General features: G+C 46.7%; 1 protein-coding gene and 1 long non-coding RNA gene across 2 annotated transcripts in view; both read right to left on the bottom strand.

The window, feature by feature from the left end:
- Positions 1 to 14,439, bottom strand: part of EPAS1 (endothelial PAS domain protein 1) — an 81,068-nt gene that overhangs the window by 41,373 nt on the left and 25,256 nt on the right. The gene's annotated exons all lie outside the window — the stretch shown is intronic.
- LOC141571540 (uncharacterized) lies at positions 3,221 to 10,492 on the bottom strand. Its single transcript, XR_012496342.1, has 2 exons — positions 7,520 to 10,492; positions 3,221 to 3,566 (listed from the first exon to the last, which is right to left on the bottom strand). It is a non-coding gene; the product is annotated as an uncharacterized LOC141571540 (long non-coding RNA).

The following is a 14,439-nucleotide window of genomic DNA, read 5'->3' as shown; positions in this document are numbered from 1 at the left end:
GGAACGTTAGGAGTAGGATTAAGAACCAATGGGGTGTGAGTAGGAAGAAGGGGAGTCAGTGCAGTGGGCCTTCACGGCAGGCTGCCTCCACGGCTGCAGTGCGGCAGGGCAGGGAGGTGTGAGCAGCAGTGACGCCATAGAGTCCCATAGAAGCTGCGGGTCCAAACTGCAGGGCTGCATCTCTCCACGCTGCTGGCGGAGAACAGCAGTTTCTGTCTTTTTGTTTTCTTTGGACATCTGAATATACACCAATGTATACTTAGTCTCCCCAAGTTGGAAACTCAAAGTCTGAAACATTGGATCCCAACTCAGGGAAGCAACCATGTAAGGAACAGGCAGCCAGTCAAACGACAAAACAAAGCTGGCTGTCCTAAGGCTCCAGCAGGGGATACGTGACACCTCAGCCAGGGAAAACCCCTTATTCCAGAGCCTCATTATCTTCAAAATGTCTCAACTTGTGGGTCACTGCTCCGGGCCTGGCTTAGGGATCCCTAACGTCAGTCATTGAACCGTTATCAGTTCTTGGTTAAGATGACCCTGGTTTCTGACTTATAGGTGAACACAGCCTGGTGGGGGAGCCTCCAAGATGTCACCAGTTGCACCAAGGGGGTTGGCTGTTTAATTAGCTATAGTCTCCCGACCTTTAGCATGTCAGGACTCCCATGCCTAATGCCTAGGAATCATCCACGTACCAAAACAATATGGCTGTCACCTGGAAGGTTAGCTGCTTAGAAGCAGAATGGATTTTAGGAGGTCAAGGAGAGAGACTGAAGCTACTTAAGCCATCTTAGCTCAGTCTTTTGTTGGTGGTAAAATTCTAAGGGGATGACAATTTGCAGGCGCTGTGAATGGAGGAAACAAAGGTCACAAGCAATGGGGAGGCTGAGCCGCTGCTGCACAAGGGCTGCCTGAGGGAGGAACACAGCAGCTTCCGGTCCAAGTGGCAGGTCCACACACCTATGGGGTGACTGCTGAGTGGATTCAATTACAGCAGAAGCAAAGCAGGTGTTTCTCGACCTTCGGTGCTCACTGCCATCCTCAGAGGAACCTTAAAAACGGACGCCTGGGTCCTCTGCAGACTCACCCCAGAGATTCCAATGTCACAGATCTGGGGTGCAGCCTGAGCCCTAGGGGTTTAACGCTTCTCTCGTGATTCTCAAGTGCAGCCAGGGATAAGAACAACTGTGGCAAAGCAGTCAGCTTTAAAATAAAAAGGCCTCTTTTTTATTTTTGTTTTGTTTTTTGGTGTAAAGCAAAAGAAACAGATATTTACTGAGCACAGGGGCTAGGTACGTTTCCTCAACAATCTGATCTGCTCCTCACTTGAATTATGCAGTGTTTTTGGTCCCAATTTTGTAGAGCAAGGGTGCACAACTTTCACCTGCAGCTGACTCACCTGGAGGCTTATTGAACTGCATGTTTCTGAGCCCGTGATCATATGTCTCTGGAGGATTGACGCCTAGGTCGGTTTCTTAAACCTCACCACACACTTTCCCTCTGAAACGCACTGTGTTCACATTCACTGTAGCCAGCAAATTTGAAGTCAGCAATCCTAAATTAAACAATTATTTGCCTGGGAGCTCGTGTGACCATCACCGTACCAGACCTATGGCTGACAGAAAGAGGGAGGTGAAAATAGGCAGTCAGAGATTTGCATAGATGCCACATACAAGGCAGCTGCCCCTCAAAATAGCCATCTTGGGAAGGTACAGACTTTACTCCAGTGAAGTGTTTTGGGAGGTCTCTTAAGAATTAGCTGCAGAGCCACACAAGAAAATCAGTCATAACATTGCACAGAACATGCTTCATTTTAAATCCCCCAAAACATCACCCCATTTACCCACCCCCTGTAGTCGCCAGACTTAGCGGTGGATGGAATTTGGTTGTTTGAAAGAATCAAATGTGCCCTCAAAGATAAGGCTTTGCCACAATTGAAGGTTTTCAAAGGAATGGTCTTTGGCTCAGACGGCAATGCGAAAGGAGGGGCAAACATGTTTTAGAAGAGGGCGGTATTCTGGTGACCAACTTTCTGGGGACATGCTGGTGCCTTTCCAAAGGCAGTAGTGATTAATTGGATAATCTATTATATAGAGGAGGAAAAGGCATCAATGTTAGCCAGTCAAAATAGAAGAAATCAAATTAGCAAATTCAGGAGGAACTGGGCAGAATAGACAGACCCAGACAAGGGGAAGAAGGCATCCATAAGGAACATGGTCTCTGCCCTGAAGGAGACCACCACCCAACTTGGAGATAAGGCTAATACCTCAGACTAGTGTATCAAAAGTCCAAAGAGAGGGGACACAAAGAGGAGGTGAGGGCCGGAGTGGTTAAAACAGGAATGGATGTTTTCACTCACCCCTTCCCTGAAGGAGGAATCCTGAAAAGTATCTCATACCTCAACCTCCCAATTGCCCCTCCTCTGGGGCTGAGGCCCCGGCTCCCTGACTCACCCTGATGGCCTGTGCCCCTGGACAGAGGGCCTGGATTGCATTCAGAGCTGACAGTAATGTCTGGGGCCTACCCAACATGGCCCTCTAATAGTCAATTCTGCTTGGGGCCCATGAAGATGCTTATCTGGTGGCCTTCTCTGCTCCAGGCAGCCTCGGAAAAGAGCAGCAGATCCAATTACCAGCAGCCCTATAGGTACAGTCCATCTGGGGCTCCAGATAACCCAGCTCCTTATATAATTGGAGGACGTGTGCAGTCCCCAGCACAGCTGGGGAAAGCCATGCATGTACAGGGGTAACAGTGACAAACGTGACCCTGTGCTTAGCTTCACCAAGCCCAAGCCTTAGCAGCGTTCTCTTTATTCAACATATTAGTGAGTAATATCTCTTTACATTTGTATCACTCACTACAAAGCACTTTATAAGTAAATCTGTAAATCTTAGACAGTAGGATAGAAAGAACATATACTATAATGGTCATTTTAGAGATGAGGAGTATTGAGGCTCAGAAAGGTAATGGGAATGTGCGGAGTTGGAACAAAACTCTGCCTTTGAGCTCTGACTCTCACAGAAACAGAGAGCCCATTGCCAACCAGCATCAGGCATGACATAACTGGAAATAGGCCTTCATTATGCATTACCATCTCATAACCTAGTTTATCTTAACAGGTCATTTCCTTTTTAAAAATGTTTAGATGGAAATAAGGGTAACCTACATTTAGTGTAGGCAACTTTGAAAAGACAGGAAGGTCTAAAGAAAGAACACTGAAATCTCATTGGATGCATGGCTTGTCACTTAACATTTAATCATATTTTAAAGAATTCTTTAAACATATTGACAACAGCCAGTGATAGCATATTGTGTGGCTAGATCATCAACAAATCCTGATGATTGTTCAGAGAGTTTCTCATTTCTAGCTGTTATAAATAACACGATGATATCTATCTTTGCATCAGGTGTTGCTTTTCCTTTTTTTTTATAATAAAAGATGACACATATCCCGCTTGCTGCTGGTTCCCCACAGCTTCCTTACAGGGATCTCCTGGGAACGTTGAGGAGACGGGTTTGGCAACATCAGCACTGTCAGGACCACGGCCACCACTACTGAATGTGGAGCCCTGCAGGAGGTGACGCAGAGAGAGGCATCAGGTGGAGGGACAGGATTATAGACCAGCACTTCTCAGACTTAACTGTGTGCACGAATCACCCAGGATCTTGTTACAATGCAGTTTCTAACTGAGTAGGTCTGGGCTGGGGCCTGAGACTCTGCATTTCTAATAACCTCCCAGATGATGTTAATTCTACTGGTCTGTGACTACATTTGGGGTAGAAAGAGACCCAGACCCAGGGACACCTGAGATCTTGAGACCAAGGACACAATAGAGATGCCAACATCTGGCAGGCTTAGTGCTACCCTCATGCTATCCTTATCCAAAGCCACCTGAAGTCTAACAAGCCAGGTCTCCTGCCAGGAAGAATATTACTCTTTTATTTATTTATTATTATTATTTTTTAATATTTCTTTATGGGATTTCACTACATCACCTCTTTTGATGTCTCTTCCCTCATGTCTTCTCTACCTCTATCATCTCATCCCTTCTTATTTCTTAGAATTCCATCCTCAGAGCCAGTTCATGTGCTACTTCTTCCAGATGCTTCCTTGGCCACCCTCTCTCCCTTCCCCAAGGGGTTTCTTGCCCACATTACTCACAAGGCCCCCTTGTCAGCCTGGATTTTCTATGCAAACCTCCTGATACTATACCTGGACTTGTAAGTACCTTGGTGCTTTGGGGGTGGGGGACACAGATATGACATCCTTCACATGACCTCAGGCCACGGCAGACAAACTGAGTAAATATTTGCTAATTGAGTGTAAGAACAACTCAAGTGTGCCCTTTACTCTTCTCCTTTCCCTCTCAGGGAGGACAGAAAAAGTGATCCCAGCTGCCTTGGCCTCCATCCCCAGCCCCTGAGGCCTTGCTCCTCTCCCAGGAGCTGCAGCTGGGCCAGCTTAGATTTTAGTTCTCGGCAGCAACTCTTCCCTTCAGCGAAGAGTTAAAGCATTGGGAAGGCTGCTTCCCACTTGGAAATCTCCATTTCCTCATGCAGCGTGAACAAGAGAACATCTATGGACAGAGGCTGAGCGAGCCAACTGCACAGGGAGTGAACTCACTCTGAATGGGGCTGTTCTAACACCCGCCAAGTCAAGTCATTAAGATGCCATCCCTGAGGTGCAGCCCCCCGCGTCACCTCTAGATATCCCCCTGAAGCCTGAATGGCGAGCACAGAGCCCAGTAAAAGCAAGCTCTTTCATGAGCAGGGGAAGAGAGGACCTCTGCCTTTGCGGCAGAGGGGGGTAGGGGTGCTGCCGAGGAGGCCAACGTACTGGTCCTCCTCTCCCACTGCCCCCCTTCACCACGCTGAACTAAAATTAACCCCCTGATTTATGCAGAGTTGCCGAAACAATTGTTCCTCAAAAGGCAACCAAGGTGTGTGTGAAGGGGGTAATAACATTAGAGAAAATATGTGCAATGCCAAAAATAATCATCCTGTCACGAGAAGACAGAACTGGGCCGCCTCAGGGGCGAGCAAGGTGTATTCAGGAAGGAGGGGGTAGAAATTACCCTGGCAGTGTTGTCAGATATGATATTCTGGGTGAAAATATTTTAAAAGCCGTAACTGGAATAGACAATTGTCAGAGAGAGCTCTTTTAAGTACAGGATATGATTTTTAAGGGTGAGTTCTCTCTTATTTCAGACACTTAAATTTCAAAGAAAATAACATTGCTTTGGTCTTTTAATTGGGATTGACGCTTAATCATATGCTAATAGTGAAATACCCTAGGATCTGCTTTACTAATCCCAATGTGAGGCCAGAACTCCCAGTGCCTGGTATTTGAAGCATTTCAAAAAGGCAAGAGAAGGGGGTGGGGGAAGCACAAAATCTCTTACTTTCCTCCCCAGAACCTGAACCCACAATCCCTTCTCTTCTTATTTTAAAAGAAGAGAGACAGCAAAAACAAAGAAAAAGTGAAAGGAGCCCAGAGAGAATCTCAGAGACCCTTTCTCTCTGGGGCTTCCTTTAGAACCCCAATTTCCAGCCTACATGGTCGCATGTCTGGAACTGTGGGATCTGATTCACGGCCACAGCCACAGCACAAGCCTGTGTTTTCTCCCAGTTCTGCCCCGTCATACTACGATGAGAAGTAAGAGACTCACGCACATTTAGGAACCTACACGCCGTTCCTTTGCAGAGGAGTCATCAAAAGCCATGGGAAATGCCAAAAAATCTTTCCCAAGTTACTATCATGCTGTCAAATGATAATATGGAGCGATTTGGGAAATAGGGTTGTTTTTTTCCCCCAGCAGTAGCTTTTGCTCTCCACTCATTCAACAAATATTTATGAATTCCCCTTCACGTGCTGGGGCAGTAAGCCCTGGAATGAAACATGGAATGACTATTTCTGACATCACGGAGCCTGCAGATAGAGTGAAGTCCTGAAGGATGGGCCTGGTGTCCGTGATGCGATGAGAGTGAGAGGAGGGGGGTCTGCAAGGCTGGACCGTCCAAGAGAGCTCAGTGCTGGAGATGGGGCTTGACAGAGGAACAGGTATGAGAGGCACTCAGGAGGGCAGGAGGGCTGAGGACAAAGCCTCTGCTGGGGAATGAGCAGGGAGGCTGGCGGTCAGGAGGCAGGGTGGAGGGCAGGAAAAGTCAGAGTGGGGAGAACGCATTCCGCAAACTCCGTTGAGTATCCACAAGGTACCAAGCACAGGGGAGGGCTTTCACCAACAAAAAGACTGGTAAATAAAGTCAGATGATCTGATGACTGCCTCTGCCATTGACTAGTTAGTGGCTGATTTGCTAGGTCATGGGCAGGGCACAACCCAGCCTGGATTCTTCTTCTGCTGGTAGAGCTTTTGCCACACAGCAAGTATGAGCACCCCTTTTACTTGGCGGCAAAGCCAGGGGCTATGCGTCCTTTGTTAGGAGCTCTAAATATGGCAGCAACCCTTGGGTCACCACAGGCTGGAGCCTCGGTTCAGCCCACGGAGACCTCGGTGAGGCATTCTTGCTGAACAGTAACTCATAAATGCTACCCATGGGACGAAAAGCAAACTTTACCGAGGGCACATGACTCCTCTGGCTCCAGTGGTGTTGTTTATTTTTAAAGACCTTAGTCCCAATCTTTTTTTTTAGTTGTTTCCCCTTCCCCTCACCTCTGTGACCACTGATCAAACAGAATACGATCCCAATCAGATCTCGGGGAGAGGAACAGGTCACCAGTCCATTGCCCCCCCCCCAAACCATTTCAGCATGTCACGCCCATATTTAAAAACAGGAGTGGCTCCCTACTTCCCTCACGATGAGGTCCAAGCTCTGGATGCCCCTTGAGGTCTATCAGCCCTGATCTTACTTTCCAACCTTAGCTCCCACAAGCTCACAGCACCCACGCTGCTCCAACCAGCCTACACTTTGCACCGCCACCCACCACTCAACACCCATCTGATACCCAGGTATTCTTTTTTTCTACCTGAAATTCGATCCTTCTTTTCCTACTTTCCGTACTTGACAGTTTCAGAAATCACATAGGCCCACCATCTCCATAGAGGTTGTGCTGGTCACTTGAGGCAGCCCACCTGGATCTCCCCTCCCACCCCGACCCTGAACACCTGGAGAATTGATCTGAAGTGCTGACTGCAAGGTAGTCCCACCTCATTATTCCTTAGCTTAAGGGTGTTCTCTGAGGGGAGAGGCAAGATGTCAAACGTCGTACGTCTCACACAGCCTGGTACTATACCTTACCCCAACAATAGCAGTTACGTCTAGTGCTCTCAGATACAGTACAGAGGGTGGAGTGAAGGCTAAAGCAAGGCATGACCCCCCACCCCCCCGTTCCCCACCCCCAGCTGTAGGACTAGCATGGCGGAGGGATAATGCTTTGGTGCTTTCCAAAGAAAAACACCAAAGAAAGTGGGTTAATAAAGATGAGTGACAGTGGCTGCATTCATCACTAGGTTACCAAACATCTGATGACTCGTCACTGTCCCCAGGAAACTGATCCCCATACCCTAAGGATGTTTCCATACAGAAGTTGCTGGCTGTTCCTGCTGGTCACATCACAGGGGGTATTCAGTGAGCTAGAAGCCAGTCAGCTTTCACTGATACTGGTGAACAAGCCTGAACAGGGGCGGCCCCCTTCCTCCCCGCCCCACCGTTTCCACCCCTCCCCTCCCCTCCCAATGAGACCAGGGAGGTTTTTGCCTCTGACCCCACCTCCTTGACACGCAGAACAATCTGTTGCCCAACACCACCTATTGCCCAAAGCCCTCACATGACATGTGTAGATGCCCTTCTTGGAGTCAGATTTCTGCCAGGGAGGATGCCAGGGTTTGGCCAGGGTTCCACCCTTTGGTGATGTAACATGGAGATGAGAAAATGGGCCAGGCCAAAAAAAAAGCCACTAAACACAGAAATCCTAAGGGTAAAAGCATCAAACAAATTAAAAACCTAATGACAACGTTAAAGTTCAGCATGACCCACACTTTGGAATCAACACTTTCCATTAGCCTAAACTTTGTTTAAAAATCTAGTCCCCAAACCTCAATCTTATCCCCAAAACACACACACCAGACCAGGAGGGGGTTAATAGAATCCAGCTGCTCCCCTTATCTGGCTAACTTGCTAATGGCGAATCTCTGCCATGGAGATTCTATCAGTGATTTCTGCAAATCACTTTTATTAGAGATAATGTCATTTTTACTTCATTATCCAGTCCGGCAGTCAAAGGGAAAACAAGTTGTATTTTTTCTGTGAAACGCCAATTCGGTCCATTAACGCTGACAGGTGACAGCGAACTGAAACTCTTGGCCACACTTTTCAAGAGATTTTGGTCAAAAGACTGGGCAGTTAACCCTTTGTCTCCTGAGCCAAGCAGAGCACCCACAGCAGCCTCTTCCCCTGCGACGATAAAGCAAAGGTTGGTTTCTATGTTTGTGCCACTCGCTGCCCTGACTGCTCAAGGAGGGAGCGTGGTTCCGCAGCCGTCGTTCTGCACACTCAGTTCTACCGGGCAGATAAATCAGTTGTATAACGTCCAGGCAGGCGAGTGCAGTTGCACGGTTAATTCTACTTTGTGGAAAGCAATAATTAACATGTGAGTCAGCAGCAGAGAAAGACTTTAAGCCCAAGGAAAAAACAACCCTAAAGTCCCTGAAGCCTCAGAGGCCGCACCGTGTTCGATTAAACGATTTACAAGATTAGCCTGAGTGTAAGGAGACCTGAGCGGAGGGCGTTGTGCAACTCCAGTGGCTCTCATGAGTCGTCTGTCAGCGATGCCTGGAACACTCCAAGTCCCGCTGCCACTGGGGACAAGGAAAAGGGTCATTTCTCCAGAATCAACTAAGAAATGCTCTTTTCTGTGTCCCGGCTTCGTTTTTTCTCCTAATTGTTTATAAAACGCCAGACATGGCTTTGGTTTCACTGGAGTGATTTCTCATCGATTCAGAGAGTATGGCAAACCCAGGTGTCCTATACCCACCGCCGTCGGCCAACCTCACAACGCTGTGGCACCTAGAACAACGCAACCAGAGTTCTAAAGAGCCATGCTTTACCTAAAAGAGCAAGTATTCCTTTTCATTTCAGCATTTTTGCAAGAAGGGTGGCTCTTTGGAATTAATATCCCCTCTGATGTTGATGTTTGGGGAGCTTCAGCTTTCATGAATTCAACATGTGCTGAGACTCTACTCTGTGCCAAGCACTGGGGGTACAGCTGACAGCCTAGTGATGGAGACAGACAAGCAGACCAGTGCATGGGGCCAGGTGGACTGCCTGGGCTTGGGGGCTCAGACACTTCCTCTGTGACCTGGGGCAAGATACTTAGGCTTTCCTAAACCTCAGTGTGCTGTAAAACAATCACTCTAAAAGTCCCTGCCTCCTAGAGCTCTTGTGAAGCATAATATATACATGTAGCATGCTTAGCACGGTGCCTGACACACGGTGCGCTCGGCAGCACTGAGATATTGCTGCAGAAGTCAGGAACAAGTGCTCTGGGAGCACAAAGGGTGCCATGACCCAAGGCAGGGACAAGTGGGAGCCTTGTGCTGGGCTTTCTTGGTGAGATTTTAAGGACAAACACAAGTATCCAGGACAAAGAGGTAGTGAAGGGGTCCCAAGAAGATGGAGCAGAATCAGGCATGTGAGGCCCACTAAACAAGCACTCGACTCAGGTTTTAGGAGCACAGGGCTTACCAATCGGAACTGACCTCCAGAATGACAGCTGGGACCGTCCCTCCCGAGGTGTCCCAAGGTGCCCTCAGCCAGAAGCAGAATCCTGGGTTAGCTGAACCATGGGGCAACCCTGTTGTGGCATTTCTTCTATTTTTGCATTCCTTGTGCTTTGACAATGAGATGATTGTGCGGATATTACAAGAGGTGATTATCTCCATGGGCACTGAGCCTGTTTTAGTGCAAAGACCTTGCCTTGCCAGAGCCAAGACTTCTGAGGTCACAGCTAACTTGCCAATTCTAAAGAACCTCTGACAAACCCCAAGGCCACTAGGGGACCTGTTCTTTGCAGGATGGCTTGTTTTAAAAGATAAGATGCATGAAACAGGTGTTTGACATGGGATGGTTTCAATTCAGGGGCTGTGGCCTAAACATCAATGTGTGCCTACCTTCGTGTGCAAGGATTGGAGGAAAGAGAAAGGCAGCATCTGCCATGAAGCAGTAACAGCTCAGAAATAGTCATCCACATTTCTAGATTTCATAAAGCCTTTTTTCCTGAGACCTCTGTGGGGGTGGCAGTGCCTGGTGCAGTTCATGCCATCACAGGGGTGGGAGGGCACAGAGCTTGTTTCACTTTGTCGTGATTAAAAGCATTGAGATGGAAACTTGGAGGAAAAGTTCTAAGAAAAGGGTAAACGAAATATTACTAATTTTTCTACGTATTACCGGGTTTCCCCGAAAATAAGACCCAGACAGACCATCAGCTCTAATGAGTCTTTTGGAACAAAAATTAATGTAAGATTCAGTCTTAGGTAATATAAGACTGGATATAGCATAATATAATATAATATAATATAATATAATATAATATAATATAATACCGGGTCTTACATAAGACCAGGTGTAATATAATACAACATAACAATATAATATCAGGTCTTATATTAATTTTTGCTCCAAAGGACGCATTAGAGCTGATGGTCCGGCTAGGTCTTATTTTTGGGGAAACACGGTACAACAAACACAGGGCAGCACGAACGTTCTGGGACCTCAATCAGAACACTTTCAGCAGTTACACAGTCTTAGTTGGATTTAAGTCATTCTGTGAATGATTCATCCTGATGCCTATCGGGGAACTTCCTGGCTATGAGGGGATAGATAACTAGGGAAACGAAAATGTACGATCTTCCATATGAGACATGCAGAGGCTATATTGATAGCCAGTGGTATTTTATCTTTAGGAAAGTTTTTTTTTTTTAAAGAACGCTTACTATTCTTATTATTCCTTAGAAGTAGAAATAGAGATGAACACAGATCAATGAACAGGCAAGGTCTCCAGGAAAAAAAATATACCTTGTCTTTGAGGGAGGGCTCCTTGGTCTTATTATCTTTTAGCAACCAGCTTCCCTTGAGCGTCTTCCTGTTCTTTTATGGGTCTCCCTTTACCTCGAACTAGGATAACATACATGTTCCTCTCCCGTCTTGCAAGCAAGGACCCAGAGAGTAGGGGCTGAGTCCTAGGAAAGCAGGAGCATTCTAGAAATGGCTCCTCCTACCCTGTTGTTGCCTAGCACCCAGAAAACAATCCCCAAACCAGCCTCAGTAGCCAACCATAGGTCTCCAGTTTTGGACATGGTCTAATCAGCCAGGAAGGAGTTCTGGAACTGCCCTTATTAAGGAAAAGAAATGTAAGATGTAACTTGACTTAAAAATCCAGGAAGCTCTAACATTCTATCAAGTTCTTAAGACTTTTTCTTTCCTCCATAATCCTTGGCCAAGTTCAAAGGTGAGCACTTTCCCAGAGGCTCATTAGGAATAATGTTTATTTCATACATTTGGAGGTTGCAAAGTTTGGTTCCATCTTGCTTATTTGGGGAAAAAATAACTTTTTTTTTTTTTTAATGAAAGCGAAGGAGGGGGAAAAGGAGAATGAGACAGGGTAAAATTGGGGAGAGAAGAAAGGAAGAAAGGTGCTTAGAATACTGGCCTGGAAAGCAGACTTGAGTTCTGAACATTTTTCATCTCTTATTTTCTCTGAAGGGTTAAAATGGCAAGTCACTGCACCTTTCACCCTTCTGAACCTCCACGACCCCATTTGGCCTCCCTGCCTTTGTGGGTACTTCGGTGAAGGTTTGTTTTGATGGCAAATATGATATGTCTTTGTGCTTTCACAGAAGTTGCTATAGAAATAAAATGTACTGACAAGTATGACCAGGATTTCTGGGTTCTTGACTGTTAAGGAGATTCAGCAGAAATCTCTCTGCGGGTTTGTGGTCTGCTCATTTGAAGCCAGGATGTCACAAGCTAGCCTATCAAGTCAGACCATTGCTGACTGCCTGGGAGATGAGTGGGAATTCTCAGCAACTGGTTGAGGCCAGGGAGTTCATGCTTATGCCTCATCTATCATTTCCATCTCATTTCTTTCCCCCAGGATAAAATGCCAGATCAAACTGGCTCTGCCACTTCCCTTGTTTGGTTAGTGAGGAATAGTATGGAGAGTATCGGAGGGGGCAATGGAAGTACTTGATGCTTCTAGCTATCTTATCTGCTGACTTGGCCTCCCTCCGTCTTCTAGGCTCACTCCAGCCCCCCGCTCACCCATTCCAGGAGGTGTCCTCAGTTGCCTGGGCAGGGTGACCTCACTGTCTACACCCCTCTTTTTGGCATGTAGCAGTCTCTGCCAAGTATTGTGAAGTCTCTTGTCACCTGTGTAGGCCAGGGTCACAAATGGCCCAATCTGCATATCTCCCTTGAGGAACTATGGGAGGTTGCAAGAGAAATTTGAGGCTGTTGCCAAGTTTTCTTAAAACCTCAATTCAAACGCTGCTGGGGAGAGAGGCTCTGTACTCCCTAAGGTGGGGAAAACTTCAGGAGCAGGGGAAACCTTAGGGATCAGGAGAACTCATGTTTTGATAAGGAGGGCTCATCAGGAGGCATGAGGCAACAACTACGCCCTCACAAAGCTGTGGCTGGAGGACTGTGCAGGGCTGCCGCTGTGTGCTGCCCTCTAGAGGCGGGGCTGAGAACACCACCAGAATGGCCGGGATATTCAAAGCTGAGGAGTGCAGAGCACTGGCTGTTCCCACAAGGCATTCAACAGGTGACTTGTTTTGTGCCTACTTTGTGCCAGGCACTGTGTTCTACTGGAATTATCATCCAAGAATATATAGAAAATCAGTTTGAGCCTCTTTATAGTTTCAGTCTATGCTACCGCTTTGGGCAAGGAGTTTTACAGATCTTATCCCATTTAAATCCTAAAGAGGTAACCATCTTTTTCTGCCGTTCAACTTTAACTGAAAATATTAATGCAATGTTCCAAGCTGAAGAATTCTGGAATTTCTGCAAACAAGTCTAAGCTCCTGTCTGCAGTCCTTGTGGTTCTAGATATCGAATTTATTGTATAAATATGTCAAATCTCCTGGCTACTTTGGTCTACTTGAACCTCTCTATTCCTAGTCTCTTACTACCATACAACCAAGCTTTAACTTCTCATATTTCCTAATATTCTAATAGTCTCCTGATGAGTAATGTTCTCTCCTCACTTGGATTATGCTTCTTGAGGGCAGGGACCACATATTTTACTTTCTCTTTTTCCCACCATGCTCAGCACAGTATTGGGCACACAGCAGGCACTTAATATACACTCATCCACAGAATAATAGCATTTTAGAATAAACAAAATGGTAGCATTTATCCAGTACCTTTAATGTACAAATAGGGAAACTGAGGCCTGGAGGCTGTCAGTCACGAACTCTAGGTCAGCACAGGTTCTTCTTTTGGTCTGGGAGCTAAGATCAACTTTATGAGCCTTAAGGCACACTCTCTGACATAGGTACTACAATGGCCCCCATTTTGTAGTTGCAGAAACAGAGGTACAGAGTGTTAGACTTACCCAAGACGCCTCAGCTAATACGTTGCAGGGCCAGGACTTGAATGCAGGCTCTCTGGCTCCAGGGCCTACACTCTTACTACCTTTCTATCCTGTTTCTCCTTTCTAGAACCCCTAGAACCGCTTTGCCCACTTCCCTGACACAGCATTGACCATTTCCTGCTTGACTGCGATCACCTTCACACTTGTCTTACCCCCCACCCAGCTCCCGCTAGACTGTAGCTCTTACGGGCAGAAACAAAGGCGTCTTATTCTCCTTTAATCCTCTGGGGTCTCCAGCCCAGTGCCTTCCCTGTTGAATAAAACTCCAGGAAGATACAAATAAAGTGTGCAATGCAAGGTAAGGCGATTATTTCTTCCTCCTAAAATGCTGTGCAGAACTTTCAATACAGACATACCTTGGAGCTATTGCAGGTTCTGTGCCAGACCACTGTAATAAAGCAAGTACCACAATAAAGCAAGTATCACAAAAACGCGAGTCATAATTCTTTGCTGGTGGAGAGCCTTGCCTTCCATGTGTAAAAAATGCAATCTCCGTGGAGTGCAATAAAGCAAAGCGCAATAAAACAAGGTATGCCTATACTTGTTTTCCCCATGGGGGAGATAGGAATCTATTAGGAGCACAGATGTGTGTGCCAAGGCCTCTCCACCCTGGCCAAATGTTGCCCAACTCTTACACAACCATGAAGTCAAATGGGAGGCTCATCCCACTAGCAGGCGATCCAGCTATTACGTGCTCCTTTCTTCAGCCTCGTCACGCTTTTTATTCCTTAATTCTTTCATTCTGCACAGAGGACTTCACCCTGACCCCCACACTTAAGCCACTCCAAGAAATCTTATTTCCCTTGTTATTAGGCAGCTGGAACTGGAAGCTA

The sequence above is a fragment of the Rhinolophus sinicus genome, linkage group LG05 (genome assembly GCF_036562045.2).
Source record: "Rhinolophus sinicus isolate RSC01 linkage group LG05, ASM3656204v1, whole genome shotgun sequence".
Taxonomy (NCBI): domain Eukaryota; kingdom Metazoa; phylum Chordata; class Mammalia; order Chiroptera; family Rhinolophidae; genus Rhinolophus; species Rhinolophus sinicus.
Note: the sequence above shows the minus strand (reverse complement) of the source record. Positions and strands in the feature narration are given on the sequence as shown.